The 13645-nt window shown below is 40.4% G+C and overlaps 1 protein-coding gene across 4 annotated transcripts in view; it reads right to left on the reverse strand.

Annotated features, from left to right (window-relative positions):
* PRKCA (protein kinase C alpha) overlaps positions 1-13645 on the reverse strand; it is a 146857-nt gene that overhangs the window by 88977 nt on the left and 44235 nt on the right. The window lies entirely within an intron of this gene.

The raw sequence follows: 13645 nt of genomic DNA on the forward strand, positions 1-13645 counted from the left end.
GTCAGTATTTCAGCTTTTCACCCTCACTACAGGTTCTTTCATAATATCAAACTTAGTTCTGATATTTTGAAATTGGTCCACATTTCAATGAAACAGACAATCAAGATTTGAGATTGAAAAAATCTTATAATAAACACCGTGCCATCAAGTAGTGAGTCAGGAGACTATAATGAAATAATTTAAAGGTAATTCACAGTTTGTTTATAGGTAATGCATTCTCTGTATACTTGAAATTTTGCATTTCCAACACATAAAAATGCACTGTTTCCCAAGTCTAAAGAATAAAATAGATTTGAATTGCTTAACAACTGTGAACATTCAATTTCCTTAACTTCAGGGGAAACCGTATTAAATTATCTAAATTGTTCTCGAGAGCTCATTGCATGAGGCAACTTTAACACTTCTTTCCCATTTAAAACACATATTAATTTATTTAATAAATAAATAGTGAGGAAAGCTGTGACCAGGTGCACCTGCAGGTCACTCCAGACACAGCCATGATCCCATTAATGCCAGGCTGGCCTCATTCCCATCCCTAAATCTGCCTTTAAAGAAGTCTAATCACCCTTCTCTCTCTCCCCAGCTAATTTTTATTAGTGTCCCATGCAGAAATTGTTCTGTTTCCAACGTGGCATATGTTTATTCTTTGGGCAAACGGAATAAAGTGGGTTTTACTCCACTGAGTCCAGATTAGCTCTGCCAACTCCACTTGAGCAAGAGCTGTGGCTCAGTGTCTGCTGCCCACTTGGTTGTCTAGTTTGCTAATCAACCTAAATCCCAGTGAGTCCTGCAATTATCATTTTGATGGTTTGTTTTCTACCAACTGAAAGATCAGTAAGTGGCAATTACCATTAATATTACTTGCAGCTGAGTCATATTTTACTTTCAGATTATATTTTTGGTTCCAAATCTTCCAGTCTCAAGGACAATAGACTGATTTGTGTTTTCAGGAATAAATCACATGCAAAAAAATAAAAAATATAAAACATCTTAGTATATCCTTCAGAAAATAAAGACGTTACCTAATTACTTTTGTAAAACTTGCAAAATATAATGTGATAATCTATGCAAAAGATCTGAGAAATATTATGGGAGTATCTGGAAAATTTGTAGAATGGAGCTGTTTCACCAATGCCTGCCATTCCAATGAGGACCTTGGAGTGGCTGCTCTGACTCTGCCTTTATTCAGCAATATGTGTAAGGCAAACTGCATATTTGGGCATCTGTTTTGGGCAGGATTTATGAAACACCACAGTCACGTCCTATCTCTGAGCTGACAGCCTCTCACAGTGTGTGAAGGAACTCAACCAGAGACAATGTCGACCTTGTTTTTAATATGATTTAAGCATTGAGATAAAGACGTGGGAAGAGGAGTGCCACTGTTTGCTCCAGTCTGTGAACTTTAGCTGTGAACTTGCCTGGAAACTATGCTCATCACACTGCAATGGAAACCACAATTCAGCTGCCAGAGTAAGCAAACCAGAGAGGATTTGTCCCTTTGGACTGGGGCTACACCTCAAAACTACGTGCTAAGGCTTTGATTATCAGTGTTGATAACTGAACTCTTAAAACTTGAACTTGTGTCCAGCCTAACAATAGACTGACTGATGTGGGCAACTCAGCATGGGCAGCCTTGATTCTTTTTCCTTTATTTCCCATTTGTAATGCGTGACTTAATCTCCAAAGACCTGGTTCCTTAAGAGGTGCTCCAAAAGCACCAGACCTGTCTCTTCTTTTGAGAATACTCAAATGAGAACCAAATGTTTCAACACAGAAATAAGCAACACAACCAGCAACTCACACGGAATCATAAATCCAAAGGGAAAAGAACAAGTGTGAACTGAAATCCATCTGGCAGCCATCATTTCCATACATATAATTTAACATCCAAACTTTCATGCTGAAGTCCAGACATTAGAGTGCATTTTAGCATTCAGTTTTAGTGTTTTCTTTATTTCCCAAAGCAACACAGATCTGGAGAACTCATGTAAAAAATTACTTAGTTCAGCTAAGTGCAAACAAAGTGTCACCTGCTTAAAATAACGTCTTTTTTTTTTTTTTGGGAATAGAGATGAAAATAACCTCTCACTTGTTACTTGTTTTGAAGAGATGTTAAGAGCTTCACATCACTTATTGCAGCTGTTAAGAAGTCACATTATGTTCATCACCTTCATGTAATGAAAGTTGTATTACACTATGCAGAGGCTTGCCAGGAAATTTGTTCCTTTACATTTTACCATGAGCTGAAGTGAGCTGGCACACATTATGCAGAGTAGCTCGAGAGCAAAGTGGCATCTTGAGGCTGACAGCTAAAATTAAAAAGAAAATTATTGAGGTATTTTCATGTTTTGACAGCGTGATTTTCATCTGTGGTGTATATGTAGAATATGGCTGTGAGCTTCCATCCTCTCCAGCTCTGGACTTGCTGGAGCCAAAGGCTCTCTGCAGCCCAGGGAGGGGAACAGGGAGGGATGGAGAGAACAAAACAGGCCTTGTGTTGCAAAACCAGACTAACCGCTCCCTCTCTGCTGGCATGTGGCATCTCCCAGGCTGTTCCCTGCCCTCTGCCCTCCCAGAGAGCAGAAAATGCCAATTGGGCAGCACAAAACCAAGGAAGAACTTGGTAAGGAGCACTCAGTGCGTTCTCAGAGCAAACAAGCTGAAGATGCTCGACACAGCTTGTCGGATTTATGGTACATAATGGAGGGCAGTTCATTCCACCCAACACTGTTCTGTCCAGGCACAGCACTGAGAAAAATATGTTGTTATTAATAATACCTACATATATATATATATATATATAGGTGTCACTTAGAGTTACAAGGCTCCACTGTAAATTTCCAGCTTTATTCCAAATTACGTGGAGTGAGAAGATTGTTGTGCTATATCGTCGGGTGAGAGTTATCTGCTAAAAAACACTGCTGCTAATGGCTTTCATATATGACACAGATGGATGAGACCAAAGTGAAGTACTGCAATAATAAATAACAGAAATAGAAGCAGTCTTCTCTATTAGATGATCTATAAAGAAGAAAAGCCATTGCTGAGCCCACACATCACTCAGCCATATGTCTGAAGAGCTCCACAACCACAAGCATTCCAAAGAACAAGGGGTAAAAAATATCAAGACAAAAGTCACATGCTTTCCAATTGAGAATTATTCAAAAAGGTCAACAGATTTTTTTTTTTTTAAATCACTTGTAAACTCCCACTTTTGGAAGAAAAAGAGCAGAGTAGATGAGCCTTTCCATTAAATATAAATAGCTCTACTACACCACAGTATTTATTTATTCAGTAAAACAAATTAAGCTGCAAACCTAAAGGGTGGAGAGAATATATTAGCCAGAAAGTCCAACTGAACTGCCAGTTGTCATCTACAGAGAAATCAGGGAGGCTTTGTCATCTTTGACTCGTTTTTGTAATCATAGAATCATACAATTATAAAGGTTGGAAGAGAGCACCAAGACCATCAAGTCCAACCTTGGAACAAATACCACCACACCCACTGAACCATGTTGCAAAATGCCCACGGTCAAGACTATTCCCCCAACTCAAATGATGAATTTATAACATTTTAACCAGTGTAAAAATCACACAGCTTCCCATCTAAACCAACCTCAAGGCTGTGGCTCCACTGACATGGCATTATTGGATGCCCCACAACAACAGGCACATAATTTCCAGGTTTCAAGCATTGATTCTTCCAAAGGAAGCAGCATTGGAGGTCTTGTGGGCAGCAACAGGGAAATAACTGTGTGCACACTCAGTATTTGTTGCTGGGTTCCTGCTTCGGGATTTTTAAATAAGAATTGATTCTGAACCAGACTAAGGAGTTACCACAGAAGTACACTAAGCACAAAATCCTCTCCAGCTTACTCTCAGAGGGCTCTGGAGGACTTTAGGGTCTCTGCAGGAGTTTGGAGCTGGGAGTCATTGTTATGTTGCTGTTTCAAACACTTTGCATTCTCACTGAGGCCACAGGATTTCCCCCAGGGGCCCATATCAGTGGCTGGCGTGTGTTTTCTGCACAACACCAAACAATGAATGAATGAATGTGGCACGTGTTAGATCATCCTTGATTAAATATAGCAATTACAATAAACAGAAATAGAGTAGCACTTCAAAACAGACAAATCAATTAAATCCCAGCTACATTTGTTGTTTAAATAAGTACTGTTTAAATAAGTTTAAATAAGGAATAGATAAACAAGAGGAGTAGCAATTAAGATACAGGATGTAGCAATATTTGTCTTTCTCCTCTTCTGAACATATTATAACTTGTGAAAATATAATGAAAATCCCTTTTACATTAAATATAAACAAGGCTATAGATGATAAAGCTAACAAAAGTCACAAGCAGCCCTACCTTTGACTGCTACTAACATACTGAATCCACTGAGAATTTTTCAAAATTAAATTACCCTAACTTTTCCAACATACATAATTTATAACACACCAGCTTGCTTTTGTGCCAGCGTTTCACCCCATCTAGAAGGAAGTGCTGTCTCAGGAGAGTAGCCAGGCTAACACTTAAAACTGCTACATGCAATCTTTCCACTTGGCATTTCCCTCTCCTTTCTGACTAAACCAGCCTGGAGCCCAGCGAGACAGAGTCTGTTCCAGGCTAAGAGAGTTAATAAGAAAAACAACTGTCTCTGCCCATCACCTTCACCTGTTCCTAAGCTTCTTAGAGCTCTTTTGTAAACCCACGAGGTCACACAGCACCTTCACAGCGCTAATCTGTGTAGTGCTACACATTCCCTGGCTCATGGGTTATCTTCATTTTCATTGTGGTTTCTGCAAAACTCAAGCTACCTTCTCAAAAACCTACCCTGGAACCAAGGTATAGAAATACATGAAATCGATATTGATAAATTAGGGCTGATTCCACCTTCTAAAGCTCCAAGCATACCTGCTTAACAATTATTGTGCCTAATCTCAAGCTCTCTGACCTTGCTGCAGATTTTCTGTTTGCTCCAGTTCAATTAGACTAAAGAAACTCGGGTGGAGGACAGAAATAAGACCACTGTAAACTCTGCTGTTTAATTTTTTTTTTTAATTTAAGAGAAAGTAACAGTTGACTGCAACAATATCTTATTTGTGTGAAAGGATTACACGGATTGTCTGGACAGTCTTAACTGCCCAGGTCATTAACTCCTTTACACTAAGTAGAAAACAGATGGATGTCTCTGGTAAGCTGGCTTTGCAAGATCTACGACAGTGTGCAAATACAGGCGGTGTGCCTGGCAGGGAATGCACATTCATTTACATTTACCCAAACAACTTTGGCAGACCTGGCAGCACCGTGGGATAAAATTATAAATAAATACCTGCGCATTTTAAATTATAAATTTATACCTAACACATTTTTAAAACTGTTTGGATTTAGTAAAATACCTGAATATATTCACATCTGTCTGAATACCATATTCAGGTACATATTATACCGGTTTGTCATTTCTGTCTTCCATTACAGGAAAAAGAAGGTACATGATACAGTTTATTCTACTAAAACTGCAGCACAGTATTTGCAAAACTGAGGAAAAGTTTCAAAATATTAAAGGACTTAATGTAATATGAAATATTCAGCACTGTTTCAATCTACCTGTTAATTAAATACTTTCTGAGACAGAGATCACTGTTTCCATGTAAAGCCCTTGCTAAAATTTCACAAAGCCATTAATCTCCCTCCTTTGAGTTGTCCCATTTTATAAATGAATAATAACCCAGAAATCATCTATCAAAAATGGTGCTGAAAAAGCTATTTTGAGAACTTGTACCAACAAAAAAGGTGACCCACAATCACAGACTCTTTCTATCGCTTCTGCAGCTTGAATTCACTTCAGTTTGAGAACCTGCTGCTGTTAATGTGTTTTCTGCCAGCCACAAAGCCCTTCTGGGTGCTGCTCTCATCTGCTCTGGAGCTGAGCACAGGCACAGCAGTGAGGAACAGCACAGCTCTTCCAATTAAAGGGCTAACACAACAGGAGAGCCCAGAACTGCTTCCTGTGAACGCTGAGCAGTAGTTCTTCAGATTTTGCACCTATTTCAGCAATGACCCCAGTCGCAGAAACGGGATGTCTTAAACAGCGCAGCTCCTTCAGTTTGATGCATCAACCAGCACAAAAAACCATGGGCTGGGAAAGGGAGCAGGAGGAAGCAGCACAGGCTGTACATAGTTTAAGGCTGTATAAAATGATGGGATAAGAGATGAAACCAAATCTCCAGAATGCGCCTGTTGGGTTGCATTTTGTTTTGCAATACAGCTGGAATTCCAGACACCGACAGAAAGCAAAGAGCTTTCGTTAAATCATGGTGACAGCCTCTACTACAAGACACAGGCTCACGAAGTCACATCATGCAACATGAAAAAATGAGGTGCTCAGTGAGTAAATGCTCCCCACAACTAAGAGCAAGTGCAATGGCTTTGCTCTTACAAGACCAGCCACTATCCCCTGGCACCTTCTCCCAATTCTGCCTCCACCCCCTGAGCTCGGGACCAGCTCGGCGGACCACGGCCCCAGGAGCTGCCGTGGGCAGAGCTGCTCCTTGCTGCCAACCGAGCTGAAAACTGCACTGTTCACTCAGGGGAAGTTGAATGCACAGAACACAAACATCTGAAAGACTTGTGTGACTTCTTAATCTTTCATCTCACGTTAAATCACCCGCACAGTCAATTGAACGCAGCCCGCGCCACGCTCCGAAGGAATGACTGAACCCACTCGCAGCTCCAAGCCTGGAAAACTGATGGAATAAGGAAAGCACACTGGTACACCGGTGAGGTTTTACCATGAGTTCTTTAGCACCAGCCTTGTAGCTTGTTTTTCGTAGCATTTTACTTCACAATTTAATGATACTGACGTACTGATGGCTGTAAACCAAAACATTTCCTGCGAGTACGATTTGTAAGGACACCAATACAACAAATGAAGCGCCAGATCTGAATGCCAAGAGCTGAACATTAAGGTATTTGGGGATATTTTGAATTTAAGTCCAGGCTTTCAGTTGTGTTTGAGAAAACCCTAAAACATGCTAACAAAACTAATGAATCTCCCTTGTCAGTAAACACAAGCCATACACTAATTCCATTAGTGCCAAATAATGTTTATTTTTCTTCAGCATGGCAAGAAGGGAGGCCAGGAGGACACTGAACAAGCTGTTTGAAATATGAACAGAGCCATACCCTGAGTACTGAACTGCAAGAAATAAACTTTCTGCAGTACCTGTTTGGACACAATCTTGACTGAAGATTTAGGTGAGGAGAGTTGAAAGGCTTCAAGGTGACAGATGATCACCAGATTACTTCATATGTGAAGTGATCCACTGGAAGGTGCAAAGCAGGGGGTGGGATGGTGTCAGAAGAAAGTGTCACACAGCAGCAACTTGTGTTGGTCTATGGTAATGAGCCTCTCACCTCCTCTCCTCTCCAGGTTTTTGGATGACTACAGCCTCACAAACAGCCAGCAGCCTCCTGCCATCCTTGCCCTGAGGCCTCCACATGTTCCATTCCAAAAAAACACACGTTATTTTGGTTTGTTTTGCCAGTAATTATTCTCTGCCTGTCTAAACCCACCAAAAGTGTCTCTTGAATAGAGAAAAGCATTTTAAAACAGAAAGGTTCAAAAGACACGGCTGAAATTTTCAAAGAATATCGAGGAAAATGATCAAGTTCAGCTCCTTTTGCACATAAGGGTTACTAATAAAACCAACTAATAATTCCTTTAGACACTTTTCTCAAAGAATTCAGGCTGGTTTCTTTAATCCTACCCACCAATTCTGTTTCAGCAGTAGCATTATATCAAGAAATTGAAGAGGTTTTGTTAATTAAAGATTTTTCCAGTTCCTGTTTCTCTTCATTATTTCCATGTTACCCAACAGATGCCCAATATTTGTTGCAAGTCTTATCCAATTACATACATCTTATTAAAGGGTCATCTGCTAGAAACTTCAATATCGCTTTCCTGCTCTCATCAGTCACTGCAAACATTTCATCTCAAAGAAACTGCAACTTCTCAGGAAGAAAAACAACATACGCAAAAAAAATTAAATTCTATATTAGACTGATTACAGTTAGAAATTTGTTGCCAATGTAAGACAACACATGAGACAACACACACACTGGGAAGCCAATTAAAGAATTGAAGAATGAAGAAAATTCACCCCCAGATTTCTTTTCCACAGTATGTTTGGTGGGTATTTTATTTATTCATAACAAGCAGATTAATTTTGTAGGTTTGGAAGTTATCAAAATTACATGGTTGACTAAAAGACGTAAGTTACAGTAATTCATTCCAGTAGCAAAAGTGGTATTTATAAGAAATACCTGTGGGCTCAGAGGTTGGCAGTACATAAATAACAAAATACGAAACCATGGAAACATGTCATTTAATTATGAACAAATTATTTATATTTGCTGTAAACCATTTAATGAAAAAAAAATTCAAAACAAAGAAGGAGTTGAGATGGGAGGTTTGCAGCAAGAAAACCCTATGGCAACAGTCACTGGAATTTTTCACCAGGTAGAACCACAGAACCATAGACAGGTTTGGGTTGGAAGGGACTTTAAAATCGTCTCGTCCCACCCTGTGCCACGGGCAGGGACACCTTCCACTATCCCACAGTGCTCCAAGCCCCATCCAGCCTGGCTTGTGATCCAGGGGCAGCCACAGCTGCTCTGGGCACCCTGTGCCAGGGCCTCCACACCTCACAGGAAAGGATTTTCCTCCTAATCTCTAATTTAAACCTTTGATCAGTTTGAAGCCATTCCCTCTTGTCCAGTTACTACAGGCTCTTGTGAACACTCTCTCTATATTCTCTGTAACTTTTAAAGGTACATTTTGAGCAGGAATTGGGACAATTTGAACAGCCTGTACCCATCAGTCTATGAACCCGGCATTAGGCTTGCATGCAAAGCCCTCCTGTGTTCCCACACCCTGGCTCCCAGTGCTTGGCCAGCTCAGCTGTTTGCACTCCTGGGGAAGCACATCCTCAGCACTCAGAGATGACAGAGCGATGATTTCTTAAGTCATGGTTAAGTGACTGACCACTTTAATTTGACAAATGGCACATTGCTGTCAGAACCAGTGGCCCTGCCTGCTTGTTCCTGTGTCTAAACACTTACATGGTCCATTTTTTTTGGCAATGTTAGGTTTTAGCTGGAGCAGTGCCCCAAGTTAGCTCAATACACAGCACATGGAAGCTCACGCAGCACAAAAACAGCACTGCAGGACCACCAGAGTAGCCTAGATTTATGCTAGGGAAAGTATCCACCTGATAAAAACCTGTATCAATGTTGAAACTCAGTCCTTCCGTCATGATTAGGTCAGAGAACTGAGATGATTTCTTCACTTTGTCCACGTGGCTGACAAAGATTTCAAAGCATTTTTAAGCAGAGACAGCACTCCTAGAACCCGATAATTATCTCAAAATGCTCCCCAAAATTTGGTCTGCATTTGAGCTCTTAATTCTTAGTAACAATCATGGCTATTCTTGTTACCAAGTCATATAAAACCCTGACTGTGAAAATTGTATGAGAGCCTTTTCCACTGCATGCTCATGACATATTTGTGCAGTCCTTCCTGGCTCACTGAAGCAGCAATGTAAACAGCATTTCTTAGTTCCTGTCAGAGAGACTGTGTTCTCATGATATGGAAAGGCAAACACTATTCTGTCTCCATATATTTACTAAAAGCAATATATTAGGACAAATAAAAAATGAGGCATGAATGTCAGTGACAAATTAGCTGACATTCATCCGAGAATATTGCTTCCAACAGGCCAAGAATTTTCAAGCAGCAGTAAGGGCCTGGAATTCAGTAAGCCATGATTCAACCCAAAATTTAAAAAAATAACAAGAAAGATGAGATTTCAACTCATTCCCACTTCACCACAGAACATGGATTAAGGGTCTGCAGAGCAAAAGTGAGGCAAATCAATTTCTGTCATTACTGTCTCTGCAGAGTGGTTTTGTTCAAGGCTTTACTGGATGGCATTGGCACTTTAGAAGTCAGGTCAAAAAGGCACAAAGGCAACTGAAAAAATTAAAGCAGTCTGTAATTGAACATCAAATCTATAACTTGGTAAGGAAAACAAAAGCCAAAATTTGAGCTTCGGGTTGACAGTTCTTAGAAGCTCTGACTACTAACAGATAAAATAAGAAATCCTTCTATGTTTCACAGGAGTTTAAAAATATAGCAACTTTATGAATACAAAAGAAACCACTGAAACCACTTCCTTTTGGACTTTAAAGTTTGTCTGATCTAAATAATAACTATTTCCCCTCCCTAACTGTCCCCCTTCTTATTTACAGTGCAACAAAGCAATGCATTTTTTTACAACACGTATTTAACATAATTAGAAACTACAGCTTTACAGAAACTACAGCTTTACAGAATCTCCATAATACACTTGTGGGTGCCTGAGATCTCGTATTATTCCAGAACTAATAAAAGTACTAGTGGATGTATCCATTTTAAGTGATAAGCCATTGCTAGAGGTGTTCATATAAATCACCCTGCTAGGTCTGTGGATAAGTTAAAAGGGGCCTATTTTTTTGCAGGAAGAATTAAATACATGTCAGAAATGTATCACTGGGCTCTCTGCTTAACTGCAGCACTCTCCCAGACTCCAGTGAGTTAGGGGAAAGAAGGAAAAAAAGCCCCAACCACCAGAACCCAGGCACTTGTTTAGGCATGCAACCCCAAAGTGACATCTGGGAGCAGTCAGTCACTGACACAGAACACACAGGCACGGCCCTGCAGGGCAGCACAGCTCAGGGGCTGCTGCCAGCCAGGTGCCACATGGCCAAACCCCCTCTGGGAGGAGAACTGTGTCCATGTGTGCAAGGGCACAACCACAAATGCAAGAAAAAAAAAAATCGTGGCAAAGAACATGTGTAAGCAGCACTGGTGAGCAGTTCCCAAGAGTCCGTAGTGAAAAGACACAGAGACCACAATTAAAGCACTTCAGGGAGACCAGGTTTCTTTGCTCTAAAACCCAGGCAGTGACAATAGGAAAAGAAGAAAACTGAAAGCAGGACAAAACCTCAAGGTTTATTGGACAGGGTACATGATCCAGGGAGACTGGGGCAAGTCACCCCACTTCAGCAGTTTCCTCAGAGCTCCTACCTATGTGTTCACACCTCCTGCTTCCCAAATAACAGAATTCAGATATTCAGTGTTAAATGTCCAAGTTCTAATGGATCAATGCCTCTACTTGGCAATGTTTCTCCTTAGACCTCAGTTTGGAAAAACAGATCATTCTGTGGCTAGTTTGGAGCAAGATAAAAAAGCCACTTTTTCCCTTGCAAGATTTGAATTTAAGTCCTTATAATTAATAGCCTGAGTAACACCCTTTTATATAATGCAGCTCATTCATTACATCTCACCCACACTTAAGTGCTGTTTCATATTTCTGATGGTGAATATTCCTTTATTTCAGCCAAAAATAGTTTTTATTTTCAATCACTTTATGCCTTGTAATGCTGCACATTGCAGGGTGCTTAAATCCTTCACAAATGGAGTAAAATAATACAGTAAAACTGTATGAAAGCAAGTGATTTATGGAAAACTGCATGTTCTCTCCATAAACAATGTGACACTGTTAGAAATGTGGATGGAAAATAACAAATTCCAGGAGGCTACAAGTGGCATACAAACAGACAAATTCTGCATGAATTATGCTGAAGGAGTATGATAAATGTACAAGTAAGTTCAGGCTCTAAAGTTTGAACAAGTGCATCCCACACGCAGAATAGTATCATACAAATCAACAAACTACTAGAGAAGAGATCAAACTTACATTAATACCTGGATGCACCGTGGATTTTCACTGTAGCTGGAACTTTGCTTTAAAGCTGTCATGATTAATTTGCAGATATGTCATTCCTAAAATCAGTGGAGAATGGGGCTGCAGACAGGACTAAACTGTCTTAGGCAAATGGCCAGGAGAGAGGGAGAGAATGTGAGAGGTCACAAAAGACTTCAGCCAGACTCTTTCCATAGAAAGCTGCTTTAGAAAATTAATTTCTTCACCAGTCTGGGTGAAAACAGCCATTCAAATCGGAGGGCAAAGCTACAACATCCAAAACTCACAGTTTCAGTGCAGCAAGAAGTCTCCTGTGACTGTGCCTGATGGGCAGAAAACAAGCTAAAAACAACCTCAGCCTGTCAAAACTCTGCTGAAGAAGGGAGTGTTAGTCTGTGGTTCCATAGCTGCTTCACACAGGCACAAAGCAGCAGCTCTGCTGAAGGAAACATTTCTGGGACCTGCCCCACTCCCCAGCTGCTCATTCCTGCCCTGGACCAGACCCTTCCTTTTGCAGACACTCCTGGATGAGTGGCACAAAGGCATTTTCTTATTCAAGCATTCCCTCCTGGGCACATTAGCACAGCTTTTATGCTGATGCAGCAAAATAGTCCAAGTCACTGCCCAGGAAAGGATTGGTGTGCAGGAAATCAGCCAGGGAATGCCTGACCTGCAGCTCCAGGGTGGGGCCAGGCTCCTTCCAGGTTGGAGCAGCTGACCTGGGTTGTGGAAGGACACCAGAGCCTTCGCCAAAGACTCAGCATCTTCACAACAGAAATCAAGAGGAAAATTCCTATCCGGGATTTTGCCCCATTTCCCCAGCCACATCTTGCCCTTTAACATTATACACCCCTAGAGCCAAAGGTTGGACTTGGTATTAATTGTTTAACTAATTGTTGAATCCTAGGCTGCCTGAGTTACAGGAGCTGCGGTTGGTGAGGATTTCTACAGCTAAAAACCCAAAAGGTGCATTTGTTCTGAAACTCACTGAGTGGCTAAAACTCATTAAAAACAGATTTATGAAAGTGACTCAGAATCTGGAACAAATTGAAGATGAGTAACAAAAAACAACGAACAGAAAGAATGTGTTCTATTATTTTTAAAATGTGCGGCACTGACAGCTTGCACCGACCCTGCTGAGGACAGAGCCCAGTTCCTTCCTTGCCATGCCTTCAGATTTGCTCCCTTTCTGCACTTCCTGAAGGTTCAACTGTAGAATTAAAAGGGTTTTTTTACATTTTCTTCTTGGACATACTTCTGCTAAGCAACAGCTGACACTACAACTGATAATAGTAATGCCAGGTATTGCTGTAATCAGGAATTCATGGTTCATTTCCCTGCTGCATAATGGAACTTCATTCTTCTCACAGCACATTCCCATTTCTCTAAAACAGAGTTTTTAAAGCAATTTAAACTATTTCAGTTATGTTAAGCTTTTGTAGAAAAGCCACAAAAATTATAAAGTTTTCTTTTAAACTACTGCTGTGTGGTGTAAACTGGTATTTCACACATTTATTTTTTTGTTTGCGAGGGACAACAAAAGATTGTATTTATGTCTTAAAAATACAAAAAGGGCTTTTTTTCTTTGTTTGGGTTTTACATCCATTCACAGAGACATTAACACAGTAAGTCTATTAACAAGTGCAAGGGGTATCACAAGTTCACTTGTGGTAATTAGTCATATTTCAGCTTTGAATGACTCTCTGCTCCAAAGAAAAAGATTATGGTTTTTCTTCTTGCTCTATTACCCAACTGCCATTTAAGTCAATCTGCTGAAAGTGTATCTGCTTCAATGGAAGCTCAAAATAAACTATTAAAGGAAAATGCAAATCTCTGAGCT

This window comes from Corvus kubaryi, unplaced genomic scaffold, assembly GCF_017639235.1.
Source record: "Corvus kubaryi isolate FWS band 111438036 unplaced genomic scaffold, C.kubaryi_AGA036_p1.0 37272, whole genome shotgun sequence".
NCBI lineage: Eukaryota > Metazoa > Chordata > Aves > Passeriformes > Corvidae > Corvus > Corvus kubaryi.